Source organism: Schistocerca serialis, chromosome 2 (assembly GCF_023864345.2).
Source record: "Schistocerca serialis cubense isolate TAMUIC-IGC-003099 chromosome 2, iqSchSeri2.2, whole genome shotgun sequence".
NCBI lineage: Eukaryota > Metazoa > Arthropoda > Insecta > Orthoptera > Acrididae > Schistocerca > Schistocerca serialis.
The window spans coordinates 451637509-451658785 of NC_064639.1; the positions used below are offsets into that span (position 1 = coordinate 451637509).

The 21277-nt window shown below is 42.9% G+C and overlaps 1 protein-coding gene and 1 non-coding gene across 2 annotated transcripts in view; both read right to left on the minus strand.

The window, feature by feature from the left end:
* The window catches only part of LOC126456074 (limbic system-associated membrane protein-like), a 222467-nt gene that overhangs the window by 114377 nt on the left and 86813 nt on the right, over positions 1-21277 (minus strand). The gene's annotated exons all lie outside the window — the stretch shown is intronic.
* Trnas-gga (transfer RNA serine (anticodon GGA)) lies at positions 2475-2549 on the minus strand. The gene has a single exon. It is a non-coding gene; the product is annotated as a tRNA-Ser (tRNA).

Consider the following 21277-nt stretch of genomic DNA (forward strand, 5'->3'; position numbering starts at 1 on the left):
AGGGTGGACAAAAGTATGAAAGCACCAAAAATCAAGCACATTACCACGTTTAATATGGCGTAGGAAAAACGTTGGCATTCAAAATAGCTTCCAGTCTCTCGGAATGGATAAACATAAATAGTTTCCACGGATATCTTATACCATTTTTCATGCGAAGTAGTGGTAACTTCAAGTAACGATGGTAGAGGTGGACAGCAGTCACGCAATCTTCCCTTGGATGTAGATCACAAAGGCTCAACAGTATTGAGATCAGGTGACTGTGATGGCCAGGGGAAGTGCGACAATTCATCCTTGTGGTGACAAAAACGAACCCTGAGCGATGCGAGCTGCGTGAACAGGGGTCTTCTCGTCTTGGAACATAGCATCACCACTGGGACAACAAACATTGTACCACTGGATGGGACTGATCAGCCGAAATGGTCACATTGTGGCAGTGATTCGACCTTGCAGAGTAAGCGTGAGGCCCATGGAATACCACGAATGGCTGCCCAAATCATCACTGACCCCGCCCATGTTTCACTCGGCCAGTAGTTAGAAACAGGACTCATCCGACCAAATGACTTTGTTCCATTGCTCCATAGTCCAGGTTTTATGGCTTCGGCAACACGTTTTGCTGTTACGAGCATTTGCATGACTGATGACTGTTTCGGAATTCCAGCTCGCCCTGTAGTTTCCAGCTTGTGGAGCTTCCTTCGTGTTGTGCCACTATCATTTACCACAAACTTTCGTCCGCGTTGTGACTCAGCGGATGTTTTTCCACTTTTCCTGCATGCAGCATAAATCTTCGATATGGTGCCTCTCGATACACCACATGTTTCGGCTGCCCTGGTCAGGGAAGCATCCACCATGCGAGCAACAATAATTTATCCACTTTCGACTGCACCGAGCTCTGACATATTGCACTCACAACTACACAGAACGCTGTTATGACCACGATTGTCAGTTGCAACATATTGAGGACATTGAGCAGGTGGAGTTCGTATTCACTGCCACCCGCAGGCTTGGCTAGCATTTACATTAACGTTCAAGCATGCTTTATCGTGGTGCTTTTATACTTTCGTTCAACCCTGCGCAACTGCGCGAAAATTGCCGTCCAACTACTTTTACCATAGGAATAAATCTGATCTCATTGTTGCATGTTGCATTTCGCATTATCTGACTTTTATGGGAAAATATAGAGCGTAAATCTTTAGGCAAAAGGAAGCCACTGACGAAGCGAAAAGGAATTTTTTAAAACCATGCATGTGCGGTTCCTATTATTTAAATATATGGAAGATTCTGTTTAAACAGCTGGGAACGTTAAATATAGCACCACAAAAGAAAATATGTTTTCAACAACCCCTCTGAGGTTCAAAGTAAAATATATATTCACGAATACACTATTCGACGTAGAAATGATCTGCCCTGCTCTATAGTGACTCTAGCATTGGGGCAAAAAGTAGTTATGTATAGAGCTAAAACATTTTTCGAGACTTTTCCCACGAAAATAAAAAGTGGTGTTTCTTTAAACGCCAATTAAAATGTCTCGCCTTGATAATTCCTTATATAACAGAATGTTTATTGAGAAAATATAAGTAGTCAATTAGATTTAGACTATAGAAATGTCCAGCGTGCAGCTGTGTTCCATGTGAAATCAATTATTGTGAATGTTACTTGTGGTACACGGAGTAAGTATGAAATATATTAATAAAGAGAATAAATTTCATAATTTGGTCTGAGATCATTATTAGTTTTTGCGAATAAAACCATCTATTTCGATTAATATATTTTCATTTATAACAACTTTTGAGCTACTGCCAGTATCAAATCCGTAATTAAGATTAAAGCAACGTTAGACTGGGAGCTATTACGTATACCAGCTCATAAAGGTAAAATAAAAGAAAAAAACTCACCCATAAAAACTCAGAACTCGCAATACAAAGTTCAGTAGCAATAGCAGTAAAAGCATGCCTATGCGTGGTGTTAATTGGCAGTTCGTCCCAGAAGTATACAGAAATACAAACACTGCCAGGGAGGTGGCACTAGTGGGCAACGCCTCGCCTTCGTTTTTAGGTCATGTCCACACAGAATGGTAGAGAGTCTTCAAATCTACAAACACTTCAAGTTAAATTATAATATACCGTTTCAGTGGGTATGGTTGCACAGTCGCAAAATCGGCCTTTCAGACGGAAGCAATAAATGCATATGATGTTTATATATATATTGATAATATTTAATAACACACAGAGGAACGTTGTCTGACATTTAAAACCATTCAGTTGCATGTAGCCTGAATACAAACATTACTCCGTACCATACTTCTTTACCCCTTGATGGGAGTGACCTGCATTTAGCGGAAGTAAGGAGAAGAGGAAAGTGTTAGTTCTTTGGACTAATTAAAATTTTTATGGAACCATTTGGATTGGATGGGATGGGCTGCGGTTGTAGGTATAAAGTAGGAAGATGGTTGAAACTTCCTGGCAGATTAAAACTGTGTGCCCGACCGAGACTCGAACTCGGGACCTTTGCCTTTCCCGGGCAAGTGCTCTACCAACTGAGCTACCGAAGCACGACTCACGCCCGGTACTCACAGCTTTACTTCTGCCAGTTCCTCGTCTCCTACCTTCCAAACTTTACAGAAGCATCCCCCAGGCTGTGGCTAAGCCATGTCTCCGCAATATCCTTTCTTTCAGGAGTGCTAGTTCTGCAAGGTTCGCAGGAGAGCTTCTGTAAAGTTTGGAAGGTAGGAGACGAGGAACTGGCAGAAGTAAAGCTGTGAGTACCGGGCGTGAGTCGTGCTTCGGTAGCTCAGTTGGTAGAGCACTTGCCCGCGAAAGGCAAAGGTCCCGAGTTCGAGTCTCGGTCGGGCACACAGTTTTAATCTGCCAGGAAGTTTCATATCAGCGCACACTTCGCTGCAGAGTGAAAATCTCATTCTAGGAAGATGGTTGGTAGGAAAATACGCGATTCAGGAAACAGATGTATAGGAGGCGGGTTAGCCTAAGGTCAAGAGGAGTGACGAAAAGAGAGGGATGGGGTGAGAGGGGTGTCCTGAAATCGGAAAGGGAGAGGGAGACACGACCAAATCTAATAAGAGGGATAGATGTCAGGGCGGACTTTGTCGTCAGCTAGTGGAAGTCTGTTAAAATTACTCTGGAAGAAGATATGGAAAATGTACAAGTATGAAGCAGGTGGGGTGTGTTGACATATGTGTGACAGCACATCAGGATTTGTGGTTAGGGGGGAGACAATGGGACTGCTGGAGTCGACTTTATGGGAACTGTAGGATATATGCAGGTGTTCAGTAGAGGTGGGGAAAATAGATGAACTGGTAAAAGATTGTTGTAGGGGACGGTAAGTGGATATGGAACGTAAGGCGAGGTGCATCTCGTTCAAGGATTTGAAGGAATTGGTAGAACATTGGCGGCACAGATATCCAGGCGAAATTTGTATAGTGGGGAACAGGTTAGATCAAGATTTTGTAAGTGTGGAGGATGGTGGAGGGATGAAATTCCAAAATTTGGCCAGTTATTAGTTTTAGCTTATTGTGGGCTTTCAGTTGGATCATTAGTAGTTGTGGTTTCCATTTTAGCTTATGATCAGGGGTTAGTCTGCGAAATTTTAGTGTGTTCGTTGATTGGAAAGAACGGCTGTAAATGATAAAGTAAAAGTCATGGAGGCAGAAACCGTGGATAGTTCATCATATAATTCTTTCCTGAGTTTTGGAGGGATTCATCTTAAGGGTCCACTAACTGCACGAGGATGTGAGTTGGTTGAGAAGGATGTGGAGGAAGCGCTGAGGTTTCTAGAGTATAGGGCAGAGGATTAGGAAGGCGGTATCATTGGGATACTCGATGAGAGGGACAGGCGGTGGTGATTTACACACATCAGCAGTGTGCAGGATATATAGGAGTCGAGAGATGGCAGAATCTTGAGGCACAAGTGAAGTATGGTAGAATGTACGGTTTTGATACTGTCAATAGTGACAAAATGAACCACTTAGGTGGAAACAGTTAATTGAAAGTGTGCATGTTTGGAGTTTGAAGAGGAGATCGGAAACTTTACCGCATTTGATAAGAGTATTTTCCGGTCTGTAGTTTAATTGAATATCGTAGGACCCACTTCCTGTTTATTTGAGATGTACTTTCTTGAATATTTATTCGACACACGAGTAATTCTCTGTCGTCTACATCAATTACAGATGTTAGAATAGATCCCTTGTTATTAAATTAGTCATTTAACTTTTATTTCGTATTTCTGCATATTTTATCAACTCGCAATTGTAGGTAATGCGTAGATTACTTGACTGCAATATCACAGCCACAGCTGATTGTTTGCAGTTAGTTAGCTGCCGGACATGAAAGCAGGTGTGTGGCTGGGCCCTATGAATACATCAAGCTATTTTTTTTAAATAGAATCGTGCATTACCCAACTAATTAAGGTATGAGCAAATTCAGACAAAGTTGCAGCTGGATTGCTTGTATGGACTGCTGTCTAGAAGAGCAATTACTCAGCAGTAACCGTTAGGTACCGTCGCAACTGGGATAAAAGAATTTGGAGGGGTCAAAATGTGTTTTATATGGCTGAAGGTAAAAAATATAGGGGTCCGCTGGGTGACAACCCTGGAGATAAGAATAGGCGTTAAAGTGTGTTGCGGGAAGATAGAAGCTGAGGAGGAGTCTGGTGAATGGGTACGAACGTGGTATCAAGAGAAGAAGAGATGGGAACAGATGGAGAGGAAGAGGGTGAAGGGAGCCCTGATGCGGAGCGGGATGGGTGGGGAAAGGTTATAGTTGGTAGGATGGACAAATATCGGAGAGGATTTCGTTTGTGGGACAGGAATACTGTTGAAGTGGCATAGGTATAGGTTATGAAGTGTGTGTAAGTGTAACCATGGTGAGATAGCTGCGTCAGTGTACCAGGATTGGTGATCAGAGGGGAAATAATGGAATTATTGAAATGTAGTTTGCGGATGCTGTAGGATATAGGCCTATAGAGGTATTCATTGTGGGCAAGGAGGGGTGGGATTTTGATGAGATGACAGAGGATCCCCGTAGGAGAAGGTACTTGGATGCAGAAAGCAAGGCAGAGGGCGTGACATTCAAGGATTTGGAGGGACTGATAGGACTTACGTGGATCGGATATCCATGCAACATTCGCGTAGGAGAGGGCGGGTCGGACCAAAGATTTGTAAACGTGGGGGTAGTGGAGATGTACCATCCCCAACTTCGGCCAGATGGTAGGTTTAGTCTACTGTGGACTTTCTGTTCAACTGTCAGTAGGTGAGGTTTCCATGTTCGTTGCCGGTCGCGTGTTAGTCCAAGATATTGTAATGTATTAGCTAACTGAAATATGATGAGGTAGAACTCGTGGAGATGAAAGCTGCTGGTGGTTCTTCCCATAATTACTACCTGAGTTTTGGAGGGGCTGATCTTGAGGAGCCATTGACTGCACTAGAAGGTAAACTGACTCAGGTGGATTTGGATGAATCGTTGCTCGTTGCAATTTTTCGAGTGTAGGGTATAATGCTAGGAAAGCAGTGTCATTAGCCTACTGAAGGAGGATGACTGTTGAAGGTGGCTACGGCATATCGGCAGAGGATACAAAAGCTCTGTAAAAGTATAGTGTTACACACACTTTGCCTTCACACGCTACTGTGATTATAAACTTGTAGTTGCCGTTATAACAAAGTGTGTCCGATACAGAAGCACTGTGTCCCTAGCGCTGAAATTTGGGCAAACGATGTGCTAACCTGAGTAAACTTGTAAAAAAATTACAAAGGATTAAACAACACGACTAAAACGTTAACACATTCTCAACTAAGTGGTGTAAACGACTTTATTTGCAAAAAAAAAAAAAAAAGAAATAGCTATGCAATATTTATGATCGTTATCTTGCAAAACTTTGAGTAACCAGTCTTCTGTCATTTGCGTATAGGTACGTTCGGCACACAAAGAATAAGAAGATGAATTCATTTTAACTTTATTTTAAATATTTTCTTTTAATAAACTAAATTTTTTTCTTAGAATGAATTGCTTCTCATCTTCTACATCCACTATAAAGACTGAGTTAAATACAGGACAGAAAATTAATTTGAGGAAATAATGCGCCTGAAAGACTCAAACGCTTGCAAGATTGTTTGCCTTTTAACATTTACAAAAATTCAGAGAAGCCTGCAATTTCTCTCGAGTCCAGCTGATACAAAAGAATTACTATGATTGTTTCTGTGTGGTTTTGTAGAAATTAACTCGTCTCTCCCACTCCAGTATCACAAAATCTGTACTCGTACAATTTCGATTCAGGGGCAGCGCAACATTCAGTTTCTCTGCAATTTTTCAACTCGTAGACATCCAAGTGAGGTCTCAGATCTCGCTGGAAGGCTGGTGTTGCGTAATTGAAATTTTCAGCCTCATATGATGACACGCAACACAAGAAGTAATGTCATAGAGCTGTTGTCGTCGAAATTAATCGAATCGTTTTCTGAGACCAAATTTACACAGCGTTGCGACAAGTAAACAGCTGGAGAGAGAACAACTGCCTCCTGACGCCAACCAAGCAGGCTAGTGCAGCGCTGAAGACGCTGGACGAGCGTTCTGGCGGACGGCGGTTCACATCCTCGTTTTCCGTGATTTCTCTATGTGGCCTGAGGCGAATACCAGGATGTTTCCTTTAAAAGGGCACGTCCTGTTTACTTGCCGAATCTCTAATAATCGCGTGGTTGAAGGGCCGCTAACCCTGATCTTCCTTTCTTCTTCATACGCCGTCCTCCAGCTACGTGGAGGCAAGCAATGTGAGCAGAAAATTCGCATTCCACTACAGTTTGAAAATGAGACAGCAATGATACCAAGCGTCATAAAATGAAACTGATGAGTGCTGCTACTCCCATCTAATTGATTTGTGGAAGCAGACGTAGTAAAATTGAAACGGAAGGGAAAGATCGCGAAGGTAAATGGTAAGGAAATATAGTGCACAATACTCGTAGTTGTTACTTCAATATTAGCAGACTGTTCCAAAGATAAAACTGTCTCCTAACCCGTCCGAGTATGGTAGATTTAACCTAAATGAGAGTCTCAGAAACAAGAATGAACCAGAAGCATATATAGCTTCAAGTTGACTCCAGCAATGAGCAAATATAACAGTTCTGGTATTTCGTTAATTTAGAAAAGTGATAAAAGTCAAAAAGGCGATTTTTAGTTTTTATACGTGAAAAATTTCTCAGCGTCTACGAAACACGTCTCATCTCTATCCAGCAATTTGTCCACCTCAATTCAGGTGTATCACCTTTGTTGTAGGCTACTTCATAATGCGCCACGGCAGGAACAGTCACATTCTGAGTTGTGAAACTTTTCATGTGTAAGGTAAGCTGAATGTAATTGTTAATATCATCGATTATTACAATCTCTGTGTATATACAGAGTCTGAATCTTACATTACAATGCGCTTCAAAGATTCATGATCGATCTGAAGGAACAGACGCTGTTTGGAAGATTAAAGCTGTTGTAAATATTACGAAATTTCGTACGTTGTAGCGTACAAGAAAAAAATGGACATTTCTGCTATAAATTAAGTTCATATTGAATCCCTTCTCTCTGCGAAAAGTATTCCTACATTATACATGCCCATCTGTGATTCTATGTTTTCGTAAACTGTATTCCTTAGGTTGCACCTAATTGATATTCCTTATCTATTGTATTAATTTTCAAAAATTATAATTTTGTATTTTATATTTTTTCTAATACAACAATTTCAACTTTTTTCATTCTTTTATTTTAACTTGTGATATTCGCTATTTTTGACTTCATTAAAACGGCAAATACGAGTAGTTAATACTTTCAGCCAGAAGGCAAATGCTTGTTTGTAAATAATGATTAATGTATAATGAGGCGTCGCATGGCGACTGTGGAATTTTCTAAATAATGTAATTCGTCGTCTTTGGGCGGCAATATAAACAGAAAAATACGGATAGATATGCGATCCTTCACTATTTTGTTCGCTGGAGAACAAATGAAGCCTTGAGCGCTAAAAAGACTTGTACTGTTTTTCTCAAGTAAGACGGACGCAGATCTGTGGCAGTCTGATCTAATTTTTTACTAAATGTATAAAAACGTGTTATGTCTAAGTTTGAGTGAAGTGTAAAGAACTGTTATAACTTACCGTGACGACGCACGAGCGACTCAAAGAAGACAATGGCCATATAAAAGAGCGCTCAATGGACATGATACGGACATAAAAATCTACCGTCATTGTAGTACTAAGCTTAAGGTACGATATATGTTTTAGTTTATAATAAATATTTGTTCTGGGAATACTGAATCATTTAGCAGTGCTCATTCCTATCATCTCCTCAGTATTATTTTCATTTTAATTATGCATTTTGCTAATATTACAGACACCAAGATCAGCAGTCCAATGTGCGTGTTACATTGATAAAAAGAAAACTGTTTTATCGTCTTCTTGCATCAGCTTTAATACTGAATTTCCCTTTTGTGTGATGTTACAGTTGTTTTTGCGCCCTTAAGAACTTTCTGGTCCCTTAGGAAATTGTTTTGTCATAACAATAACTTCACAACCGGGTATGATCGTATCTACGATCATGAAGTAATTAGAAAGACGATAACGCAATTTCTTGATCAATAGCACGCTAGTTGTGACTGCCTCAAGCCACGCGAAACTGCAAGTAAAAACTATTCACATCTCATAATGCAATATTTTATGACAACGGTCAATCCATGATTCTTACGCCAATTGTGATTGATAAAACAGTAAGCTAAATCTCAATTTCCAACTTTCCATTGAATAACAACATCACTTCTATTTTGTAACATCACAAACTTAACTACAAATTTTGCCTGATGGATGTTCATGAAGGTCTTAACAAAAACAAAATAGTTTATATGAAATCAAGAAATGTGACACAACTTAAAGAATTAATTAATGATTGCCTGATAACACCTCACATTCGACGAGAACAGAACTACATGTCCGTATTACTGTTGTAAAAAATATAATGGAATTTACTGACAACATTACTTACATGAAATTTAAAGGGCGCTTACTCTGTATCAAAAAAAAAATTTATAGAACTCTTTAAGCCGATTTATCTCAAGTAGTGCATTTTTGAGTTGTGTCACTGTTCTTGCGATATGTTGCAACAGCCATGTGAATGTAGAAGTAAAATAGTGCTTTGCTAAATCAATTACATGGAATACGCTAATGTGTGGCAGTGAGAGTTCGACAGTTGAAAACTATGAAAAGAACGAACTGGGGTAATTGAAAGGTGGCTGAGCTGAAAACATCACAATGTCATAGTAATGCTGCAAAGAAAGAATGAAGAGAGCTCGCTACTTGGGAAGATGAAGAGAAGGAAACTTTTCTGTCGGCAGGCACTGAGAATAACTGATTTGATAGGAAACAGATTAGAGATGCCGAATGAGAGGAGGGATACTCCAGTAAAACTTCTTGGACATCAGCAGCGTCGTGGGAGTCCCAGCAACATGGACTCCGAAACGGCGGGAGAGATAGCTGCCAGCCACGGCGTCGTATGTGGGAGAAGATGATGGGTTGACTATAGATTATTGCTTAAAAGAAAAGCAACTGCACCAAACCAAAGTGACGCTTAGTAATGCTCCACAGGAAGGAATGTTAAACCGTGTGTTGTCTTCCCTCATAAACGCAAAGCCACGGCCGGCTGGGCCGTAGTGAGTGCGGTGTGTACCTCAGCGTTCCCTCGGTGCCGGTGCTTGATGCGCACCAGGCAGCTCTTGTATAGCGGCGGCTTAGCGGCTCCTGAGGCCGGAGGCAGTGTGTCCACTCCCCTCCCAGCGGCCCTCCTTTCACAGAGTGAATTGGCTCAGCGGCGACCGCGAGGGCCACGAGAGCCTGCAATCTGCCCGCCTGAGGGAAGATGCGCGGGGACCTACCGTACACCTTAGGCGCGCAGCCAGCTGCGGGGGCTTCATACGTATTGACACACTGTCTGTCGGTGACTGCAGTGACCACTTGCTGCACTTTCACGGCAAATTGTCTGCCTTGATCACAGTTTTTAACTTCTTCCTGGCTGGTTTCGTCTATGTACAGCTTCTTTCAGATTTGTGTTCCGTTAAAGATAAACGTAAGAAGTAAGATTCCAAAAAAATTGTATTTACCTACCATTTTTGTCTGGTTTGAACATGACTGACATGCAAAAAAAATTATCTGGGTGGAAGGAAAAACAATACCGCCATATTAGAGGTTCCCTGTATTGTGTAAAAAACACGAAATTTTTAGGCATAAATATTGACTACCACTGAAAGTCGATTGAGCACACAAAGATACTAACAAAAATAATGTCATTATCTGGTATGTTCTAAGAATGCTGCCTTCAATGTACAAGTACTTATCTAGCTGCGGTTCTAGGCGCTACAGTCTGGAACCGAGCGACCGCTACGGTCGCAGGTTCGAATCCTGCCTCGGGTATGGATGTGTGTGATGCCCTTAGGTTAGTTCGGTTTAATTAGTTCTAAGTTCTAGGCGTCTGATGACCTCAGAAGTTAAGTCACATAGTGCTCAGAGCCATTTGAGTTATTTGAACCTAGCTGCGTTGTCAGTAAGTGAAGAAAATAGGCAACAAAATTCAGACTGCAGAGAAAGGTCATAAGGATAATAATAATTAACAACAATCCAGCTCATTGTAAAAATGTGTTTAAATAATTTGAGATAAAATGCACAATCGAGGTTCATCTACATTATGCACCGTATTAGGGAAGAAATTTTTACACTCACAGCTATATACATGATTCTGAAATAAAGAGTGAGACTAAACTTAAACGTACAGAAGAGGAAAAAAACTCCAAAGAATATTTGCTACCTGGAAATCTGACTTGTGATCTAATGAAACAGATAACTAAAATGTACATGTTTAAAAAACACAGTTAAAGCCTATCTCTTTTTAAAAAACCGACACAGTGCAAGAATACTTAAATAACGAAAAGTAAGAATAGGTAAAAATTTAGAAATAAAACATACAGGTGAATTACCTAAAACTTTCAGCGCAAATATTACGAAATGAAAACTGCTATTGATGTACAGTTTTCACAAAATGGATTCATTGTCTTGGGTTCGTACTGTCAGCCAAACAACAGATTGTAATAACACTTAGAAAGTCTATTTTTGTGCAAACATACACTTTTTAAATGGAACAATACATACTGACAATGTCAGACTAAAAGTAGGGCAAACTGGAATGTCAGTTGTGTTTGTTTCAGGATTATAGTGAGCGTCATATACAATGTATCGTATTTTGAGACGTTTCCATACCGACACTTGTTTGTGCCATTCCACCTGCGTAGTTGCTAGGTTCGATGTTGTTATGTTTGCTTACAGTGTGATTGTGTGTTCCCTATGTGCACTGCGGCTTGCTAATCGGTTAGTGTACGACAGTCCAAGCAGTAGTTCGTGAATGGACGGATGATGCTCGTGGTGTATGGGGAATGTAGGAAGAATGCTGTTCGTTCTCGTACAGTGTGTGCGGCAAGATACCAAACAGCCGTCCACCATCGCGGCAGTTACTGATCAACCTCTTCAACCTCAACGTCAAAGTGGCAGCGTAACAGAAGGAAACAAGAAACGACAGAAGAGGGGGAAAATAAGTTATTGCTGTTGATGCAGTTGATGCGAAAGCTAGCTCCCGCGCAGTCGCACGAGGAAGAGGCATGAGTCAGGCAAGTGTCCTACGCATCCTCCATCGACATAGGTTTCATCCCTATCATATATCTCTCTCTATCAACAGTTGCATGGATACGACTACTGGATTCGTGTTTTGTACATGGGCAGTAAGACAGGATACTCTAGACGTATCATATATCTTGTTTAATGATGAAGCCACATTTACTAGTCATGGACATACACTGTTAGTTTGTTGACAATCCCCGTTGGCTTCTTCGGTGGAGTGTCAACGTCCATGGAGTGTAAATGTGTTGTGTGCGATTCTGAACCACCAGCTCATAGGCCCGTTTTTCATAGACAGAATAAATGATTGCTGTCCAGCACGTAGTGCACGAAGTACTACACCGTGTCTTCACGAATTGTTATTGGACACAGAGGACCCGTACCTTGGCCAGTTCGTTCCCCGGATTTGACGCCTGTATGCTTTATTTCTGTGGGGAAAGCTGAAAGACGGGGTCTACAAGGTCATACCAACTATGCCCGATGACATGCAGCGACGTATTACTGCAACCTTCTTGGACTTCACCGCTGAAATGCTAGCACGTGAGCAGCAGTCGTTCCATACCAGACTGAAACCGTGTATTGCCGCTGCCGGTGGTCATTTTGAACACAACCTATGATGGTCAGTCGTCTCGTTACTGGTCAGAATCCACATAACTAGTGTATGAACTTGCTTTGTTCTTTAGTGTGTGCTATCACAGGTATTGTGCAAGTGTCGACGTGGGAACTTATCGAGAAATACTTTTCGTAAATGGCTCGCATTAGAATACTGCAACCAACGCCCTGACATTCTAATTTACCCTACTTTTGGTTTGCCGGCAGGGGTGGCCAAGCGGTTAAAGGCGCTACAGTCTGGAACCGCGCGACCGCTACGGTCGCAGGTTCGAATCCTGCCTCGGGCATGGATGTGTGTGATGTCCTTAGGTTAGTTAGGTTTAAGTAGTTCTAAGTTCTAGGGGACTGATGACCTTAGAAGTTAAGTCCCATAGTGCTCAGAGCCATTTGAACCTACTTTTGGTTTGTTAATGTCAATAGACAGTGTTCCATTTAAAAAAAGTATACGTTTGTACAAAAAACACACGTTTTAAGTGTTATTTCAATCTATTGATTGGCTAACAATACGAGCCCCTGACTACCAATCCATTCTGTGAGAAGCCACATCACTAGGGCTTTCCATTTTCGCAATATTTGTGATGCAAGTCTTAGGTGATACGCCCTGTATACACTGAGGTGACATAAGTCATAGGATACCTCCCAACTTCGTGTTGGATCTTCTTTTGGCCAGCATAGCACAGAAACTCGACGTAGCATGGACTCAACAAACCGTTGGGAGTCCCCTGCAGAAACAGTGAGCCATCCTGCTTCTATAGCTGTCCATAACTGCGAAAGTATTGTCGGTGCAGAATTTTGTGCACGAATTGACCTCTCGCATAAACGTTCAATAGGTGGTTAAATCATTCGCTCGAATTCTCCAGAACGTTCTTCAAACCAGTCAGTTGGACCAGAGGACCCAGTCTATTTCTTGTAAAAACAGCCCACACCTCTATGGAGTCATCATCAGCTTGCACAGTGCCTTGTTGACAACTCGGGTCTATGGCTTCGTGGGGTCTGCGCCACACTCGAACACTACCATCAGTTCTTACGAACTGAAATCGGGACTCATCTGACCAGGTCATCGTTTTCCAGTCGTCTAGGGTCCAGCCAATGTAGTCACGAGCCCAGGAGAGGTGCTGTAAGCGATGTCGTGCTGGTTAGCAGAGCCACTCGCGTCGGTCCTGTGCTGCCAAAACCCCTTTAACGTCAAGATTCGCCGCACTGTCCTAACGGATACGTTCGCCGTACGTCTCACATTGCTTTCTGCGGTTATGTCTCGCAGTATTGCTTGTCTGTTAACACTGACAACTCTACCCAAACACCTCTGCCCTCCGTCATTAAGTGAAGACCCTCAGGCAATGTCCGTGACGACAGGTAATACGTATAATTTGGTATTCTTGACACACTGTTGACACTGTGGATCTCGGAATATTAAATTTCCTAACGATTTCCGAAATGGAATGTCCCACGCGTCAGAGACTGTTAATTCCCGTCGTGAGGCTTGGCTACGTTGGAAACCTTTTCATGTTGGTCACTTCAGTACAAATGATAGCCTCGCCAATGCATGGTCCCTTTGCACCTTTTGTACGCGACACTACCGCCGTCTGTATATGTGCATATCGCTATCCCATGACTTTTGTCAGCTCAGTGCATATCATTCCAAAACATGCTGGCAGTTCATAACGCATGTTACTGGAAAATTGTAGATGCAATATGTATGATCAGAAATGCTAGCCACGTTTCATCTAGCTCAGGTCTATATCTCCTTCATTACGGGGGGATGCTGACTCAATTTTTAAGATAGACAAATAAGAATTCACGAAGGTAGCGGTTTCATCACGTTACTGATGTCAGGCAAAAGAGTGAGTATGTAATATATACGATTGGTGCAATGTGTGCAGTGACATGAGATGAGAATTAATACTGTTATATTAGTTTTGCAATTAACTAGACTTGTAAATAGTTATACAGCTGTGAATTTTGCTAATTATTAATTAAGGTTTGCTGTTCTATTAAGCCGACATATACACTATAAGTATAAAAATGGTATATGGATAAATAAACAATTAACTACCTATAAGAAGACAAGTAATATTCATGAGATATTTTTGTGCACGCAGGTGGAGGAGTGGTATTGTTGGAACTTCTGACATCTACGTCTATAATTCGCAAGCCACCTCATGGAGTGTTGCGTAGGGTCCCTCCTCTATCGTTTTCGCATCTTCTTTTTTCCTGTCGCAGTCGCGAGTGGGGCGCGCGTAGATAGGTTGTTGGTAGGCCTCTGCGTGAGCTCCAATCTGTGTAATATCACATTATTTTCGCAAGGTGTATATAAGAGTAAGGTAATCCTCTCCGTGATACTTGAGCGCTTAATAACTGAACCTTGAATAAACGCGCTGCCCTTCTCTGCATCTCCTCTATTTCCCCCATCAGTACTAACGAAAAGACCGCACTGAGCGGCACTTCACTGAGCAAGCCGGCGAAGCAGGACGCGCCTCTATTTAGTGCACCGCATTTGATCTGCAGCGGCGCGACGATACGTAGCAAATTTCTAGTGAAAGGTCACTCGACAACCTCCCAGCAGAATGTACGAATGTGACAAGAATGTGATAATTTCATTGTTATGTGAGAAATAAGACTATAAATTTATGTGTGTGAACGTTGGTGACATGGAAAGAATAGCGATGTGTTGATCCTTTCACCGTCAGATTTAGTAACAAATGCCTTGGAAGAATCAGGCCCAAAGGAATCAACTGCCTCACGTTTTACTGGAGACCAAGCTTTGTAATTAAAACCCAATTTAATGAGACTTTATTCTGTTAAACAATTAGATGGCCAATTGAAAAAAGTATACTTTTTACAGACGTAACAGAGCTTGAAGAATTTCAGAAAACTCTTTTGGAACATTGTGCCAAAAATTTAGGATTTACTGTCGCAAGATTGTTCTCAGTCCGGAACATGTACAGAACGTGATTCTTGAAAATTGTGTCTTGAATAATTTTCTCAGACACTATTCAGGATCGTTGACAATGAAGAGACTGACGAGATACAATTACGAGACGTTGTTCACATAGGAGGCAATTTCGTAAATAGTGCTCTCAGGATATGCGATGGATTCAAAGATTATTTCGCCGGCCGAAGTGGCCGTGCGGTTAAAGGCGCTGCAGTCTGGAACCGCAAGACCGCTACGGTCGCAGGTTCGAATCCTGCCTCGGGCATGGATGTTTGTGATGCCCTTAGGTTAGTTAGGTTTAACTAGTTCTAAGTTCTAGGGGACTAATGACCTCAGCAGTTGAGTCCCATAGTGCTCAGAGCCAACCAACCAAAGATTATTTCAATTCCTCACAAAGTAGTTTGGTCTGGCAAAACAACGTGGTAAACAGGGGATGTCGTCTAAAAGGAAATAAGTAGTGCAAAAACCTAATAATAAGCATGTAGTGATAAAAAATGGATCTAATCGTCCGTTTCACAAAATAAAAAAGTTCTAGTTTGTAGGTATTCGTTGTTGTTGTTGTTGTTGTCTTCAGTCCTGAGACTGGTTTGATGCAGCTCTCCATGCTACTCTATCCTGTGCAAGCTTCTTTATCTCCCAGTACTTACTGCAACCTACATCCTTCTGAATCTGCTTAGTGTATTCATCTCTTGGTCTCCCTCTACGATTTTTACCCTCCACGCTGCCCTCCAATGCTAAATTTGTGATCCGTTGATGCCCCAGAACATGTCCTACCAACCGGTCCCTTCTTCTTGTCAAGTTGTGCCACAAACTCCTCTTCTCCCCAATTCTATTCAATACCTCCTCATTAGTTATGTGATCTACCCATCTAATCTTCAGCATTCTTCTGTAGCACCACATTGCGTACGTTATGTTTATTCCCATTTCCATGGGAATTTCCTTCCAAGTGTTGCTTTTTCTCTTACTATTCATATAAAGTTAATTTTGAAGGTGGTATGACTCTGGATATCCACTTAACATACAACTAACTTTTCCTCGTCTAACGCCGGTTCGGTAAACTTTCATTTCGAATGTCAAAAGAGCTGCGATTTGAATGATGTGCAGCTATACCGCACTAGCGACAACGGATCATCGTAGTTGGCCAGTTGGTCAACTGTGCCTGGCTGTGCTGCCCCGCGCAGTCCCGCTGCCACAATTTCATACGGGGTGACAGTTATTGAACCATGTGAAGTAAAATCGTCGTAACTTGTGAACGGTTTGCGTTAGGACGTGAATTAATATGGTTTAGCGACGAAGCCCGCTTTCATTTGAATGGGTTCGTCAATAAGAAAAATTGGCGCATTTGGGGGACTGAGAATCCGCTTTTCGCCATAGAGAAGTCTCTTCATCCTCAACGGATGACTCTGTGGTGTGCAATGTCCAGTCACGGAATAATCAGTCCGACATTAGTTGATGTTGCGGTGACTACCGAATGGTACGTGAAGGTTTTGGAAGCTGATTTCATCCCCATTATCTAAAGTGACCCTGATTTCGAGAAGATGTGGTTCATGCAAGACGGAGCTCGACCCATCGAAGCAGGAGAGTGTTTCATGTCCAGAAGGAGCACTTTGGGGAGCGCATTCTGGCTCTGAATACCCAGAGACCACAGGCAAGGGCCTCGATTGGCCGCCATATTCCCCGGATCTCCTTTTTGTGGGGCTATATTAAAGACAAGGTGTACAGAATAACCCTAAAACCATTGCTGAGCTGAAAACAGTCCTTCAGGAGGTCATCAACAGCATAGATGTTCCGACACTTCAGCGGGTCATTCAGAATTTCGCTATTCGTCTGCAGTACATCATCGCCAATGATGGCAGGCATATCAAACATGTCATAACCAAACTCGAATACATCTACATCTAAATTTATACTCCGCAAGCCACCCAACGTTGTGTGGCGGAGGGCACTTTACGTGCCACTGTCGTTACCTCCCTTTCCTGTTCCAGTCGCGTATGGTTCGCGGGAAGAACGACTGCCGGAAAGCCTCCGTGCGCGATCGAATCTCTCTAATTTTACATTCGTGATCTCCTCGGGAGGTATAAGTAGGGGGAAGCAATATATTCGATACCTCATCCAGAAACGAACCCTCTCCAAACCTGGACAGCAAGCTACAGCGCGATGCAGAGCGCCTCTCTTGCAGAGTCTGCCACTTGAGTTTGCTAAACATCTCCGTAACGTTTACTTGTTGAATAGAGTGTGTGCACGACGTAGTTTCTAACCAATTCAAGTTTTTTTTATATAGTTCAATAACTGTGATCCTGTATCAACAGTATCTGGTTGCGTCGTTCCGCGACGCTCTGCTGCAGGGCACTTCCGCTCAGTGCGGTCTTAACCTTAACTGTTATGGGTCCCAGACTGACTAGCAACATTTAGACAAATTTCCTGACGATTGTAAAATTAATAGGTTTTTCGGAAACTTCCTGACGACGCTTCTAATAAAGCTCAGTCTGTCATGCGCTTTACTAGCGATTAGTTGTATGTGGCAGTTTCACTGTAAATCTCTCCATATGCATGCTTCCAGATGCATGTGACTGCTTCCAGTGTAATCATACAATAACAAAGATATTCAGTTCTTCGTCTCTGGCACGAGCACTTGCAGCACAACCAGATAATTCCTCTTCTTAAGCTCCGTGGGTGCTGGAGACGCTTTCAGTGCCTTACGCCGCGCTAGGGAAGTAATTGTCGTGGGAAGGCATACACGCGTGCACGCAGGCATCGCGGCTTCTCGCCAGACGGGCTGAGCTGGTGAGGCGGGCGGCGTGTTTACGCAGCTAATGCGGCCGCCCACAGCACGCCGAGGGTCTGCCCTTCTTCTCACCTTCCTCTGGCCACAACAAAGCCGACGTCATCTCTCGGACACACGTGGAGGTGACAGTTCTCTTTCAGTGTCCGAGATAACTGTCACGAAAAGCTACTCGCCAATATTCGCAAGCATAACTCTTTTCGAATCTGTGCAGTTAGTTACGGTGGTGTAACTGTATTTTGGATTCGTACAATATTACTGATCTATCACGCATCTTGCTACGAGTCGACTTATTGTACGAATGTATTGAAGCGACTGAAAGCGTTCAACAGAAGCAACACGACTGCAAAAAAGCGCAGGTTATTTCCGGTTGAAAGATCTGTCGTTGATCACATGCGCAAATCTATAGGACTCTATCCCTGACGTCAGTATGATATACAATTCTACGACGCGTTTTACTCTCTACAATGAAATTTATGGAAACCGAAAATCTCCTCTGTAGGAATCGACATGAAATCCACAAACAACAATCACCTCCGTCCACTGACCAAAATACGAGCGTAAGGAGTGTCAGACCAGCTGAGTGACTGGCGGTCGTTCTTGCAGGAGAGAAATCTTCAGACGTAAAATTTCGAGGTAACCACTCCATGACCCACTTCCATCCTTACAACTTTAACTAGACAAATTTTTCGCAGAACTATGCCGCTCCAGGGATATCGGACGGTATAGATTAAAATGGACACCCTGTATACAGGGTGTTACAAAAAGTTACGGCCAAATTTTCAGGAAACATTCCTCACACACAAAGAAAGAAAAATGTTATGTGGACATGTGTCCGGAAACGCTTACTTTCCATGTTAGAGCTCATTTTATTACTTCTCTTCAAATCACATTAATCATGGAATGGAAACACACAGTAACAGAACGTACCAGCGTGACTTCAAACACTTTGTTACAGAAAATGTTCAAAATGTCCTCCGTTAGCGAGGATACATGCATCCACCCTCCGTCGCATGGAATCCTTGATGCGCTGATGCAGCCCTGGAGAATGGCGTATTGTATCACAGCCGTCCACAATACGAGCACGAAGAGTCTTTACATTTGGTACCGGGTTTGCGTAGACAAGAGCTTTCAAATGCCCCCATAAATGAAAGTTAAGGGGGTTAAGGTCAGGAGAGCGTGGAGGCCATGGAATTGGTCTGCCTCTACTAATCCATCGCTCACCGAATCTGTTGTTGAGAAGCGTACGAACACTTCGACTGAAATGTGCAGGAGCTCCATCGTGCATGAACCACATGTTGACTCGTACTTGTAAAGGCACATGTTCCAGCAGCTTAGGTAGAGTATCCCGTATGAAATCATGATAACGTGCTTTATTGAGCGTAGGTGGAAGAACATGGGGCCTAATCAAGACATCACCAACAATGCCTGCCCAAACGTTCACAGAAAATCTGTGTTGATGACGTGATTGCACAATTGCGTGCGGATTCTCGACAGCTAACACATGTTGATTGTGAAAATTTACAATTTGATCACATTGGAATGATGCCTCATCCGTAAAGAGAACATTTGCACTGAAATGAGGATTGATACATTGTTGGATGAATCATTCGCAGAAGTGTACCCGTGGAGGCCAATCAGCTGCTGATACTGCCTGCACACGCTGTACATGGTACGGAAACAACTGGTTCTCCCGTAGCACTCTCCATACAGTGACGTGGTCAACGTTACATTGTACAGCAGCAGCTTCTCTGACGCTGACATTAGGGTTATCGTCAACTGCACGAAGAATCGCCTCGTCCATTGCAGGTGTCCTCGTCGTTCTAGGTCTTCCCCCACTCGCGAGTCATAGGCTGGAACGTTCCGTGCTCCCTAAGACGCCGATCAATTGCTTCGAACGTCTTCCTGTCGGGACATCTTCGTTCTGGAATTCTGTCTCGATACAAACGTACCGCGCCACGGCTATTGCCCCGTGCTAATCCATACATCAAATGGGCATCTGCCAACTCTGCATTTGTAAACATTGCACTGACTGCAAAACCACGTTCGTGATGAACACTAACCTGTTGATGCTACGTACTGATGTGCTTGATGCTAGTACTGTAGAGCAATGAGTCGCAAGTCAACACAAGCACCGAAGTCAACATTACCTTCCTTCAATTGGGCCAACTGGCGGTGAATCGAGGAAGTACAGTACATACTGACGAAACTAAAATGAGCTCTAACATGTAAATTAAGCGTTTCCGGACACATGTCCACATAACATCTTTTCTTTATTTGTGTGTGAGGAATGTTTCCTGAAAGTTTGGCCGTACCTTTTTGTAACACCCTGTATATAAATAACGTAGTTGATAACTTCGGAGGTTACATGACGCTCTTCGGGGATGATGCTGTTGTTTACAGAGGTGTTGCAATCCAAGAGGATTGCAGCGAAGTGCAGGAAGACCCGCAGAGAATCGTCGTCAACGTGATTTCGCTATCGTACTCCTCAAACCACCGTAGTACTATACTGACCTTGTGACACGGACAGTTATGCCGCAGGAAGAAGGTGTCACCGCTGGGGAAGACATCAAATATTGAAGGGATGTAGGTGGTTTGCAGTAATGTTCGCATAGTCCATAGCTATCTAAGTCACTCCAATTACCACCACAATTTGTGTGGAAGCGCATAACACTGGCGCCAAACGCGTGAGTCCATGGCGCGGTGCATGTTTCGCGCAGTCGTTCACCTGCACGGCGGCGTATTCGATCTCGACCATCGACCTGGTGTAACAAGGAACGTGGTTCATCCGATCAGGGGACACGCTTCCACTGATACACGGTCTGTTTCCGACGATCCTGTTCCAACTGCAATCGTAATTGCCATTGTCGTTTGGTCTACATGGAAACATGTAGGGTCGTCTGCTGTGTAGTTCCATGTTCAACAGTTTACATCTCGTAGAAAGGTGCACCCTGAAACATTTGTATCTGCACCCACAGTGAACCTTGTAGTCATATCTTCCACAGATCGCTGCCTGTCCTGCTTTACAAAACAAGCTAGCCGTTGACCTCCACGTTCTGTAATAAGGCACCAAAGTCCAGCACCTCGTCTCCAACTCATGATTTCACCCTCCTTCAACCACTTTACTTCGATTCTCACGACAGTAGCATGCGAACAGCCGATCTAGTTCGTCGTTTCTGAGATACTCTTCGCAGGCATCGGTCTATAATAAAGTACCCACTGTGTGTCTGTGTGTGTGTGCGTGTGCGTGTGTGCGTGTATGTGAA